Here is a 14,598-nt window from a genome sequence, read left to right as displayed (position 1 = left end):
CCAAGGTGCGCGACGACGACTGATGCCCACAGTCCCCGGCGTGTATGTCAGCCAGCAACTCGCTCCCTTGCTTCCTGGAGATGCACCGCAAAGAAACATCATTCGGTCATTTTCTGTAAAGCTCACCGTCCCAAATGCAATACGCCATAGCCTGCCGGGCTACATGCTCTGCGTCCTCTTCTTTCTCCGGCACTGCTCCTTGCACCAGGTATGCCTTGAACTCCTCGGTCCAGCACCCCTCCTGAGGCTCGAGCACTAGGAGCAGGCGCGCTCCCGAGGCCAGGCCACAGGCAGGGGCTCCCGAGGTCGGTGGCTGGGGGAGTTCCTTCTGAGGCGGCGTCGGCCTCGCAGGCGTGGGTGCTGCCGAAGGCTTGAAGAGCTGTTCCTCGAAGATGATGGGCTCCTGGGGCAGGCGCCTGCATGCCCTTTTGGTGATGTCGTCGGCTTCCTTGTTGGTGCCACGAGGCACGTGCTGTAGCTCCAGGCCCAAGAACTGCTTCTCCATTTTGCGTACCTCCGCAAGGTATGCCTCCATGTGCTCGTCCTTCGGTTCGTATACCTTGTTGGAGAAGTTGACGAGGAGCTGCGAGTCGCCCCTGATGGTGAGGCGTTTCACCCCCAGGGCCACCGTAGCCTTAAGGCCGGCGATGAGGCCCTCGTATTCTGCGATGTTGTTGGAGACCTTCTCGCCCTACTGGAAGCAGAGCTGCACGGCGTAGTAAAGCTTGTCCTGAGTGTGCGAGATGAGGACAGCTCCAGCCCCCGCGCCCTGGCATGCAAACACGCTGTCGAAGTACATGACCCAGCCAACTAGCGCTTCACTCCCTGGCGAGAGGGATCGGTCCTCACCTGCTTCGTGCTCCGGGGTGTCGGTCCATTCTGCCACAAAGTCGGCGAGCGCAGCTCCCTTGATGACCCTGGTTGTGCTGAACTCCAACTGAAGTGCTTGCAGCTCGATGTTCCATTCGGCGACTCTTCCCATAGCGTTAGGGCTCCGGAGCACTCTCTCCAGCGGGTAAGCTGAGACAACCTTGATGGGGTGACCTTGGAAGTAGTGGCGCAGCTTACGTGAGGCCACCAGGAGCGCGAGCAAGAGCTTCTGGCGCATGGGGTATCATGCTCTCGCATCTCGTAGCACCGTGCTGACGAAGTACACCGGGTGCTCAACAAGGGCGGGAGCGTCGGTGGAGCCTGAATCCTCCGGAGGTTGGTCGCCCATCGGGGCCCCCATAGGTCCGTCAGCATCGTCGCGCGGTGCCTGCTCATCTATTGGCATCGTTGTGGTCTTGGTGCCGCCGTCTTGGCGCTGTTCTGCTCCGGCCAGAGGTGCGGTGTTGTGCGGCGTGCTCTTGACCTGGCGCTCTTCCCGAATAGCCACCAGCGCCGTGCTGGCTGAGTAGGGTGTGGTGGCTAGGTAGAGCACCAAGGGCTCGAGAGGACGAGGCGCTACCATCACCGGTGGGCTGGTCAAGTAGCTCTTGAGGTCCTGAAATGCCAGATCGGCCTCTGGGGTCCACTCGAACGGTCCCTTTTTCTTCATCAGCTTGAAGAACGGCAAGGCGCGCTCCCCCAACTTGGAGATGAAACGCCCCAACAAGGTTACGCAGCCTGCGAGCTTCTGCATTTCTGTCAGGGTCTGCGGCGGGCTCATGTCTTCTATCGCTTTGACCTTCTCCGGGTTGGCCTCGCTCCCTCAGTGCGACACGAGGAAGCCCAGCAGCTTGCCGGAAGGGACACCAAACACGCACTTCTCTGGGTTGAGCCGCAGGTCCACCTGGCGCAGGCTGGTGAAAGTTTCTTCCAGGTCCTGAATGAGGGTTCCTGCTTCCCGAGATTTTACCATGATGTCGTCACATAGGCTTTTGCGTTCCTCCCTAGCTGCGGGCCTAGGGCAATGTGCATCAATCGCTGGAAGGTCACCCCTGCATTGCGTAGTCCGAACGGCATGTAGGTGTAGCAGTACACCCCGCACGGGGTCAACAAAGCTGTCTTCTCCACATCTTCTACCGCCATCTTGATCTGGTAGCCCGAGAACGCTTCCAGGAAACACAGTAAGTCACACTCGGTGGTGGAGTCGACGATCTGGTCGATGCACGGGAGCGGGAACGGGTCTTGTGGGCAAGCTTTGTTGAGGTTGGTGAAGTCGACACACATGTGCTCCTTCCCGCCTTTCTTGGGCACGACGACAGGGTTTGCCAGCCATTCCGAGTACCGGACCTCGCGGACGACACCCGCTGCTTCTAGCTTGCGAGTCTCTTGCACGATGAAGGACTGCTTCTCCGTGGACTGTCGCCGTGCCTTCTGCTTCACAGGGCGGACATTGGGGCACACCCTTAAGTGATGCTCGATCACCCCTCTCGGGACCCCCACTAGCTGCTTGGGCTCCCAGGCGAATACCTCCTTGTTCGCGCACAGGAACTTCACCAATGCTTCCTCTTGATCCCGGTCGAGGTTGGCTCCAATGATGGAGGTGGCTTCCGAGGATCCATCCTCCTCGACCAGCACTTGCTTCATTTCAGCTCGATCCTGAGTGAACAACTGCTTCTTTTTTGCCGGCGCGGCCCGCTTGGCCCCTGGGGCGGCTTCGTCGGCTGGGCGTGCAGCTGCTGCGGCCCTGAAGGCGAGCTGGAGGGCCGTTAGGGCTTCCTTGGTGTCACCAACCACGGTAAGGACACCGTTGCTCCCTGGCATCTTGATGAGTTTATAGGCAGTATGGGTAGCCGCCATGAACTGCGCTAGGGCCGGGTACCCGAGGATGGCGTTGTACGGGAGGCCGATGCGGGCGACACCAAAGTCGATAAGCTCGGTGTGGTAGTTGTCGCGGGTGTCGAAAGTCACGGGGAGGCGGATCTTCCCTAGGGGGCTGGTGGAGCCGCGGTCAACCCCAGAGAAGGGCTTGGTGTGGCAGAGCCGTTCGCACGACACAAGGAGCAAGCTGAAAGCTTCCACCGAGAGCATGTTGAGGTCGGCCCCATCGTCGATGAGGGTCTTGGTAACCGCCACGTGGCAGATGGTGGGCGTCCAAAGCATCGGGAGAGCGCCTGAGCCCGCGGTGGTCGCCGGATGATCCTCTAAGTTGAAGGTGAGGTTGGCCCTGGGCGCTGCCCACCCCGGAGGAGCTCCCGGTTGCGCGCGGGCGACGCCCACTTGGAGGAAGAATTGCTTGACGTGGCGACCCGAAGGCGGCGGCTGCGAGCCGCCGAGGAGGGCCGCGACGGCAGGGGGTGCCGGTCGCCCGAAGCGCGCAATGAAAAGGTCGCGCAACTCCTCCCAGGAGGCCATAGAGGATCCCGGCAGGTGGAGAAGGCAAGTGCACGACACGCCAGCGAGGGCCATGGGGAACCAGTTGGCCATGACCTTATCGCCGCCCCCGGCTTCCAGAACAGCCTCCTCATATGCCAGCAGGAAGGCCGCCGGATCCGCCGCGTCGTCGTAGCGAGGCGGCTTCCCTGGCTTGAACTTGTGCGGCCACCGCACCCGCCGCAGGGCGGGGGCGAGGGCTCGGAGCCCACTGGCACCGCCGTGTGCGACAGTCGATCCAGTCGGAGAAGTGGCGCCGTCCATGGGAGCTGATCGAAGAGGCGAAGCCGTTGGAGGAGCGCAGCTTCGGCGCACCCCTACCTGGCGCGCCAAATGTTGGATTACAGGTCCATGCAAACCCTTGAGGTTCGAACACTGGGGTGGACATGAAGATCTCTCTCTCTCCCTAGCTCGCTCGCTCAACGATCCATGACCTAGCTCGACGAACTCAAAGAACACGGGACACAAAAGTTTATACTGGTTCGGGCCACCGTTGTGGTGTAATACCCTACTAGAGTGTGGTATGTTGGATTGCCTTGTAGGCTGGGGATGAACAAGTACAAGGGAAGAACAGACTCGGGAGGAGAGGTGTTCTTGGGCTCGGTGAGCTGATGAGTGATAGGGTGGTCCGAATGATCCGTCGTCCCCCCGGCTAGGGTGGTGGCTAGTCCTATTTATAGAGGCCCTGGTCCTCCTCCCAAATATTAGGCGGGAAGGGATCCCACAACGGCCAAGTTTGAAGGGGGGCAACTAGTACAAGCTATCCTGACGAAAGTAGTCTTCGCCTGCCAAAGGCTGTGGTGGTGACGCCGTCCTGGGCTCCACGATGACCTCTGTCCTGCCGTCCTGCTGGTCTTGGTCTTGTTGCACCGATATGGAAACCTTTGCCTAACACCTCGGGACTCCTTGCCTGTGCCATCCTCTTTAGCACCAAAGAGGAAACTGGTACTCTGTGCCTGCTGACGCCCGCCTGGTGCCTGCCTGGCCTTGGTCATCACGGCTCACGTCACGCGCTCCTCGCAAGGTGCTCCTTGACTTGATATCTCCTCTCCTCGCGAGCCAGCCTAGCGAGGCTGCCCCTGAGGAGGTCTTGTGTTGTCCGCCTAGCAAGGCTTGGCCCCTCGCGAGGGTCTTGGGTGTTTGCTGATGAAGATGGGCCGTACCAGGCCGCTGGGCGAGCCACGCCCTGGGCCGCAGGCAGGCAAGTCTGGGGACCCCCGTTCCCAGAACGCCGACAGATACGTCTCCAACGTATCTATAATGTTTGATTGTTCCATGCTATTTTATTATCAATCTTCGATGTTTTATAATCATTTTATAGTCATTTTATATCATTTTTTGGTACTAACCTATTGACATAGTCCAAGTGCCAGTTGCTGTTTTTTCCATGTTTTTTACATCGCAGGAAATCAATATCAAACGGAGTCCAAATGCCACAAAACTCCAGGATGATTTTTTATGGGCCAAAAGGAAGCAGATGGGCCCTGGTTGCACCTGGGGGGAGTCCCGAGGAGGGGACAACCCTCCGGGGCACGTCAGGAGGCTCTGGCGCGCCCTGGTGGGTTGTGCCCACCTCGGGTACCCCCCGGACCGCCTCTGTGCTCTATAAATACCACAATATTCCAAAACCCTAGAAGCGTCGACGAAATATTCATCCAGCCGCCGCAGAGTCCAGAACCACCAGATCCAATCTAGACACCATCACGGAGGGGTTCACCACTTCCATTGGTGCCTCTCCGATGATGTGTGAGTAGTTCTTTGTAGGCCTTCGGGTCCGTAGTTTGTAGCTAGATGGCTTTATCTCTCTCGCTGAATTCTCAATACAATGGTCTCTTGGAGATCCATATGATGTAACTCTTTTGCGATGTGTTTGTTGGGATCTGATGAACTTGGAGTTTATGATCAGTCATATCTTTTTATATCCATGAAAGTTATTTGAGTTTCTTTGATCTCTTATATGCATGATCTCTTATAGCCTCGTATTTCTTCTCCGATATTTGGGTTTTGTTTGGCCAACTTGATCTATTTATCATGCAATGGGAAGAGGTGCCCGGTAGTGGGTTCGATCTTACGGTGCTTGATCCCAGTGACAGAAAGGGAACTGACACGTATGTATCATTGCTACTAAGGATAAAAAGACGAGATCTATATCTACCGCCATATAGATAGATGGATCTTGTCTACATCATGTCATCGTTCTTATTGCATTACTCTGTTTTTCCATGAACTTAATACACTAGATGCATGCTGGATAGCGGTCGATGTGTGGAGTAGTAGTAGTAGATGCAGGCAGGAGTCGGTCTACTAATCTTGGACGTGATACCTATTTAATGATCATTGCCTGGATATTTTCATAATTATTTGAAGTTCTATCAATTGCCCAACAGTAATTTGTTTACCCACCGTTTGCTATTTTTCTCGAGAGAAGCCACTAGTGAAACCTACGGCCCCCGGGTCTTCTTTCTCATATATTTGCCTTGCGATCTACTTTTCCTTTGCATTTTTATTCGGATCTATTAAACCAAAAATAGAAAAAAATACTTTGCTGCATTTTATTTTATTTGCGATCTAGTATTTCAATCTGTTACAACTTTCTCCCGTCAACACGCAATTTCTGGCGCCGTTACTCGAAAGGGATTGACAACCCCTTTAACACGTCGGGTTGCGAGGTGTTGTTATTTGTGTGCAAGGGCTGTTTACGTTGTGTTGCTTGGTTCTCCTACTGGTTCGATAACCTTGGTTTCATAACTGAGGGAAATACCTACCGTCGCTGTGCTACATCATCCCTCCCTCTCCGGGGAAATACCGACGTAGTTGCAGCTACCATCAAGGAGAATTTCTAGAGTCGTTGCCGGGGAGGATCTTCAACATATACAAGGTTCCTAATCACAAATCTCATCTCCTCGCAATTTACATTATTTGCCAGTTGCCTCTCGTTTTCCTCTCCCCCACTTCACAAAATTTTGCCGTTTTATTTGCCCTCTTTTTCGTTCGCCTTTTTCTCGTCAAATCTCAAATTTGCTTGTGTTGCCATGTGCCTTCTATTTTCTTGCATCTTTGCTTGCTAATAATCTATTGATATGGATCCTCATCCACTTGCTACTCTTTTTAAGAGATCCAATTATGATGAACCAATTGTTATCTTTATGAAGTTTTGCTTCAGATTCGTGAATCTGAGAATTGTGATGAAAAATTTATGAAGTGATTCATGATAGCCCCTTGAATGAAAAGCATGATTGCAATGATTTTACTATAAATTCTATTAATGTGAATTGTGCTAATAATATGCAAAACCCCAAGCTTGGGGATGCTTGTTTTGTCATGTTCGCTACTTATTGCAATGGTCATGATTGGGGTGATAATATTTCTTATGATCTTGAAAATTTATTTAAGCCTCATGATGAATATGTTTGCGATAATATTGAAAGTGGGTTTGAAAGAGTGTCAACTTCAGCTAAAAGTAATCCCACTATTTTGGAAGAGTGTCAACTTTGCATGCATGTGGATCATAAGGAGAAAGTCTTATATGATAGTTATATTATTGAATTTTATTATGATCCTACATATAATTATTATGAGAGAGGAAAATATGGTTGTAGAAATTTTCATGTTATTAAATTTCCTCTCGTTGTGTTGAGATTGTCAATGTTTTATTCCTCTCCTTTGCTTATGCTAGATATTTCTTGTCTTCATAATTTGTTTTCCTATAAAATTCCTATGCATAGGAAGTATGTTAGACTTAAATGTGTTTGTCATGTGTTTGATGGTGCTCTCTTCGTGTTTCAACTACTATGTTTCTTGTGAGCATCATTGAAATATTACGCCTAGCTAAGGTCGTAAAACTAGAGCGCTTGTTGGGAGGCAACCCAATGAATAAAATTTATTTTTGCTTTTTGCTTTCTGTTATTGTGTGTTAGCGCAATTATGCTACTGGTATGATTGTGTTTTTTGTGTTTTAATTAGTGTTTGTGCCAAGTAAAGCCTATAGGATCTTCTTGGGTGATAGTTGTTTGATCTTGCTGAAAAAGACAGAAACTTAGCACTCACAAAAATAATTTTCATAAATCACAGAAAAGAGCTTTTTGCCCTGATTCTTTTTGCAGAAGATTAATATACAAATTACCCTGGTCTTCCTATTTTGGTAGAATTTTTGGAGTTCCAGAAGTATTCGAACAAATCAGATTACTACAGACGGTTCTGTTTTGACAGATTCTGTTTTCTTTGTGTTGTGTGCTTATTTTGATGGCTCTATGGTTTTCTTTGATGAGTTTTTGCCATAGAAAAGTTCGAATACAGTAGGTATAATACAAAAACAAAATATGAATTGGATACAGCATTTATAGTAGTGATTTATTTTTCTTACACTAACGGATCTCACGAAGATTTTGTTGAGTTTTGTGTGATTGAAGTTTTCAAGTTTTGAGTTACCTTACGATGGATGAAGGAAGGATGTAAGAGCCTAAGCTTGGGGATGCCCCGGCATCCCAAGCTATTTTCCAAGAATGAGCAACGAACTAAGCTTGGGGATGCCCCCGAGTGGCATCCCTGCTTTCTTCCAACAACTATCAGTATTTTACTCGAGGCTATATTTGTATTCGTCACATGATATGTGTTTTGCTTGGAGCGTCTTGTATGATATGTGTCTTTTCTTGTTTTATTTTGTGTTTTAATTCATCAATCCTTGCTGGACACACCTTTTTGATAAAGCCAAAATTATATCATGACTTGTTAGAATTGCTCTCTATGCTTCACTTAAATCTTTTATGAGCTAGGACTTGCTCTAGTGCTTCACTTATATCTTTTTGAGCACGGGTGTGCTTTGTTATTTTGGATGAAATGCTCTCTTGCTTCACTTAGATTTATTTGAGAGTTAGTAAAATTTTGAAGAAATTCTCTCTTGCTTCACTTAAATTATTTTGAGAGAAAAAATCGGTTATGCTCATGATCTTCACTTATATTTGTTTGAGCTTATGAAAAGCAACACATAAAAGTTAGTCGCAAAGTGATAGATATCCAAGAAGGATAAAGTAAAAAATGTCATGAAGATCATTGGACAAAATATACTTGATTCTTAGTAATAGTTTTGAGATATGATGATGTGATATGTGAGTTATGTTGATGTGTAATTATGCTCTAGTAAGAATATTGGTGTTAAGGTTTGTTATTCCCTATGCATGCACGAAAGTCAATAATCATGCAATGAAAATTATATCCTACTTGTGGTGCATTATTCGGTGTTAATTATGCTTAATGCTTGCTTATGAGATTATTCGTTTCTTGGTTGGTCGCTTCTCAATCTTTTTGCTAGCCTTCATTTTGCACTAAGTATGACCTCTACTTGTGCATCCAAAATCCTTTAAACCAGTTTTGCCACATGAGTCCACTATATCTACCTATATGCGGTATTCTTTTGCCGTTCTAAGCAAATTTGCATGTGCCATCTCTAATTTTCAAAATAAACTTCTCTTTTGTGTGTTTGTTTCGCTCGCGGAATGGTAACGGGTGGCTAATATTTTCCATGCTAGATGTGTTATTCTCAAGATGAGTGTTTATTCACTTGTCATTGCACGAGAGTAAGGCAAAGGTTTTAGGAATGCCCAGTCCCGAAATGCAAAACAAATAATATTTACTTTATGTTGTCAAATAATAAATTCCTTAGAAAGTGTTGGTATGGAGGGCACCCGTGGATACGGCTAGTCATGGAAAGTGAAAGGATGGTGAAAAAAGGAATAAACTTTATTTTCTGTTTGGGAACCGCCTATGGCATATCTAGCATGGAAAGTGTTCATAGCTCTGAGTCGTTTTCGTTGGTGGGATGGATACACCTCCCAAAATGTTTTTATCTCTAATCTTTTACTTTGAGCTCTGGCACCTCTACAAATCCATACTTCCCTCTGCGAAGGGCCTTTCTTTTTTACTTTATGCAATTTTTATTTTTACTTTGAGTCTCCATCTTCTCTCATAAAAAGCACCAACTAGGAGGCAATATGATCGTGCTCAAGTATTGGGTGTAGTTAATATTCGAGTGTGTTTCACGAATGGATCAATGTTTGAGCATGATGGGCTAGGGATAACTTATTTTAGCGTTGATATTTTGAAAGACATGGTTGCTTGTTGATATGCTTGAGTATCTAAATTATTATGTCAAAACTAGACTATTGCTTTGAATCATATAAAAGTCCAAATGTCCATGCTATAAAGAAAAGAATATGATATGACTTGATGAACATCACTCCACATCAAAAAATTTGTTTTTATCACTTACCTACTCGAGGACGAGTAGGAGTTAAGCTTGGGGATGCTGATATGTCTCCAACGTATCTATAATTTTTGATTGTTCGATGCTGTTTTATTATCAATCTTGGATGTTTTATAATCATTTATAGTCATTTTATATCATTCTGGTACTAACCTATTGACATAGTGCCAAGTGCCAGTTGCTGTTTTTTCCATGTTTTTTACATCGCAGGAAATCAATATCAAACGGAGTCCAAATGCCACGAAACTCCACGATGATTTTTATGGGCCAAAAGGAAGCAGATGGGCCCTGGTTGCACCTGGGGGAGTCCCGAGGAGGGAACAACCCTCCAGGGCACGCCAGGAGGCCCTGGCGCGCCCTGGTGGGTTGTGCCCACCTCGGGTACCCCCCGGACCGCCTCTGTGCTCTATAAATACCACAATATTCCAGAAACCCTAGAAGCGTCGACGAAATATTCATCCAGCCGCCGCAGAGTCCAGAACCACCAGATCCAATCTAGACACCATCACGGAGGGGTTCACCACTTCCATTGGTGCCTCTCCGATGATGCGTGAGTAGTTCTTTGTAGGCCTTCGGGTCCGTAGTTAGTAGCTAGATGGCTTTCTCTCTCTCACTGAATTCTCAATACAATGGTCTCTTGGAGATCCATATGATGTAACTCTTTTGCAGTGTGTTTGTTGGGATTGGATGAACTTGGAGTTTATGATCAGTCATATCTTTTTATATCCATGAAAGTTATTTGAGTTTCTTTGATCTCTTATATGCATGATCTCTTATAGCCTCGTATTTCTTCTCCGATATTTGGGTTTTTTTGCCAACTTGATCTATTTATCTTGCAATGGGAAGAGGTGCCCGGTAGTGGGTTCGATCTTACGGTGCTTGATCCCAGTGACAGAAAGGGAACCGACACGTATGTATCGTTGCTACTAAGGATAAAAAGATGAGATATATATCTACCGCCATATAGTTAAACGGATCTTGTCTTCATCATGTCATCGTTCTTATTGCATTACTCCATTTTTACATTAACTTAATACACTAGATGCATGCTGGATAACGGTCGATGTGTGGAGTAATAGTAGTAGATGTAGGCAGGAGTCGGTCTACTAATCTTGGACGTGATGCCTATGTAATGATCATTGCCTGGATATCGTCATAATTATTTGAAGTTCTATCAATTGCCCAACAGTAATTTGTTTACCCACCGTTTGCTATTTTTCTCGAGAGAAGCCACTAGTGAAACCTACGGCCCCCGGGTCTTCTTTCTCATATATTTGCCTTGCGATCTACTTTTCCTTTGCATTTTTATTCAGATCTATTAAACCAAAAATACTAAAATACTTTGATGCATTTTATTTTATTTGCGATGTAGTATTTCAAAATATTACAACTTTCTCACATCAACACGCAATTTCTGGCGCCGTTACCCGAAAGGGATTGACAACCCCTTTAACACGTCGGGTTGCGAGGTGTTGTTATTTGTGTGCAGGGGCTGTTTACGTTGTGTTGCTTGGTTCTCCTACTAGTTCGAAAACCTTTGTTTCATAACTGAGGGAAATACCTACCGTCGCTGTGCTACATCATCCCTCCCTCTCCAGGGAAATACCGACGTAGTTCCAGCTACCATCAAGGGCGTTGCTGATCCACTCGGAGCACAAGGTCTCCTTCCTGAAATGCTCGACCTCTTACGTTCCTGCATGGAATCGACGAAGGTCTTGCTGATAGATGGTTGAGCGGATCAAAGCCATCTCTCTCTCTTCCTCCAGAAGATCAACTGCGTCTTGCCGAGCCTGCTCTGCTTCGGCATTTGAAAAAAGTTCCACTCGGGGTGCGTTGTGAAGCACGTCACTCGGTAGCATGGCTTTAGCTCCATAGACCATGAAGAAAGGAGTTCGCCCAGTCGACCGATTGGGTGTCGTCCTCAACCCCCAGAAGACAGACGGAAGCTTGGTCACCCAAGCACCCGCTGCATGCTTGAGGTCGCGCATCAATTGGGGTTTTAACCCTTGGAGGATCAAACCATTTGCTCTCTCAGCTTGCCCATTCGACTGCGGATGTGCGACCGAAGCGTAGTCGACCCGAGTGCCTTGGGAAGCGCAGAACACTCTGAACTCATCAGAATCAAAGTTGGAGCCATTAATTGTGTTGATGCTGTGGGGGACTCCGTAGCGGAATATGAGCTCTCTGATGGAACTGACGGCAGTTGCTGAGGATATAACCATTAGAGTCACCCGCCCAGGAGGGGCCGGGTTACCCATAATGGTCATCACGCAAAGCCTAGTACCAAACTTGAAGACGGCGGGTCTATAATGGGCTTAAGACCCGGAGATGGCTTAAGGCCCGTAGTGATAACCGCCGTTATGGTGAAACTTGTAGTGTAAGGCAAGAATAGACAAGAGTCCGAGCCGGACACTGTTATGAGCCGGCCGGGACTCTGAGAGCCGCTGGGCGTCAACCTCTCTATATAAAGGGACGACCCGGCGGCGGCTTAAGGAGAGGCAAGACCAAATCGATAACCAGGCAGGACGGTTTAGCTCCTGGTCGTCGAAACCCTAATCAATACCACCTCAATTGGACGTAGGCTTTTACCTTCACCGTAAGGGGCCGAACCAGTATAACCCTCGTGTCCCTTGTCCCGCTTAACCCCTTTAAGCTTCCTAGCAGCGATGGCTCCACGACTAAGTCCTAACACGAGGACATCTGCCGTGACAAAACCACGACAGTTGGCGCCCACCATGGGGCCAGCGCACGGTGGATTTGAGTTCTTGAAGGGCAGCTTCGAAGGGCTCAAGGGATACGCTATGGGCCGGATGACCAAGAGTCGTCACGGCAAGCTCTACATCGACGATGCAAACTGGGGCCCCGACGCCGGCTCAATCGAGTACGGGTACGGGTCCCCTTCGGCGGAATTCACGTTTTCATTGGCAAGATTGGTGAGCCGGGCCCTGAGCCGGATCTCTGCGCCGATCTCATCGAGACGGCTCAGCGTGCATGACCCGCCCGGGCTCTGCCTGCCTTGAAGCATGCTTTCGTGGGATGTGTCCATGGAGGACTCTCTGAAGGATCTGGATCTGGTGATGAGACGGCCGCCGGCTCTGACGGCGAGTCGTCTACGGATGAGTCAAACTCGTTATATCAACTTCAAGATGGTAGGCTCAGGGGTTGTTCCGATGGCGACAGCATTCCGGACCCCTTTGAGCCGCCGAGCCGGGTTGGAATCTTCATGGCCGGTGCACAACCTGTTCAAAACCCCACCACCGGGTCAGGAAGCCCTGTGCCCTCGCCGGCTCAGGTGCTGATGGATCTCACAGACAAGATGACGGCCTTGTTGACCGCTACGGTTGCCCCGGCGGATCAAGTTCAGCATGACGCGGAGGTGGCACAGTTAAAGTTGGATCTAGCAAAAGCCAAGGTGACGCGGCTTATGCAGAATCTGTTTGCGCAGCAGAGGAGTTGAAGTTTTATAAGGACAATGTTGACCCAGCAGATATGACGTCTTTGAAAAAGCCGACCACGGAGCATGAGCCGGCAATGAAATTTAAGTCAGCTGATGAGACTAAACTTGTTGATTTTGTTCCAGGTGACTCATCTCAGCAGTTCAGCATCAGTGCCAATCTGGATCCGAAATAGGAAGGCGCGCTCATCGAGTTCATCCGTGAGAACAGGGACATTTTTGCATGGAAGCCTTCTGACATGCCAGGTGTACCTAGAGAACTCGCTGAGCACACTCTCAATATTGATCCAAAATTTAAGCCGGTCAGGCAATTCCTTCGGCGGTTTAATGAGGAGAGACGGAAAGCCATTGGTGAGGAGGTGGCCCGGCTCTTGGCGGCCGGGTTTATTGTTGAAGTCTTTCATCCAGAATGGTTAGCTAACCCGGTGCTCATGCTCAAGAAGAACGGCACCTGGCGGATGTGTGTGGACTACACGGACTTAAACAAGGCTTGTTCGGCTGATCCTTTTGCTCTCCCCCGTATTGATCAAATCATTGATGCTACGGCAGGTTGTGAGCGCTTAAGTTTTTTGGATGCTTATTCTGGATACCATCAGATTAAAATGGCAGTTAAGGACCAGGAGAAGACGGCGTTCATCACTCCCTTTGGAGCCTTCTGTTATGTGTCTATGCCTTTTGGACTCAAGAGTGCGCAGGCGACTTATCAGCGTTGTGTGCAGAATTGTCTACATAACCAGATTGGGCGCAATGTTCACGCTTATGTGGATGATATCGTGGTTAAGTCCAGGGAGAAGGAGACCCTGGTAGATGATCTTAGAGAAACCTTTGATAATCTCCGGGTTTACAAGATGATGCTTAACCCGGCCAAGTGTGTTTTTGGTGTTCCCGCAGGCAAGCTTTTGGGTTTCCTGGTTTCTAACAGAGGCATTGAAGCTAACCCGGAAAAGATCAAGGCAATCACCTCTCTGGCTAAGCCGGCGTGCATCAACGACGTCCAGCATCTGGCAGGCCGCATCGCTGCTTTGAGCCGGTTTATAAGCCGTTTGGGTGAAAAGGCCAAGCCACTGTACCAGTTGATGAAGAAAACAGATGACTTTGTCTAGAATGGTGCTGCTAATGCTGCTTTTGAGGATTTGAAGAGACAGCTGGCTGAGCCCCCAGTTCTTGCTGCTCCGGTTGACAAGGAGCCCTTATTACTGTATGTAGCTGCTAACACACGAGCCGTCAGTGTGGCTGTGGTGGTGGAGCGCAAGGAAGAGGGTAAGGAGTATCTGGTTCAGCGGCCGGTTTACTACGTCAGTGAAGTGCTCATTGAGTCCAAACAGCGGTATCCACATTGGCAGAAGCTTGTTTATGGTGTGTTCATGGCAAGCCGGAAGCTTAAGCATTATTTCCAGGGTCACCCCATCACTGTGGTTAGTTCTGCTCCCCTAGGAGACATCATTCAAAACAGAGAAGCCACAAGAAGAGTGGCTAAGTGGGCTATAGAGCTTGGGCCTCATGGTCTGAAATATGTGCCACGCACTGCCGTCAAATCTCAAGCATTGGTGGATTTCATCAACGATTGGACAGAGCTGCAAGTGCC

This window comes from Aegilops tauschii, chromosome 1 (assembly GCF_002575655.3).
Source record: "Aegilops tauschii subsp. strangulata cultivar AL8/78 chromosome 1, Aet v6.0, whole genome shotgun sequence".
NCBI classification, from domain to species: domain Eukaryota; kingdom Viridiplantae; phylum Streptophyta; class Magnoliopsida; order Poales; family Poaceae; genus Aegilops; species Aegilops tauschii.
The sequence above is the reverse complement of the archived record's forward strand: the minus strand, read 5'-3'. Positions refer to the sequence as shown.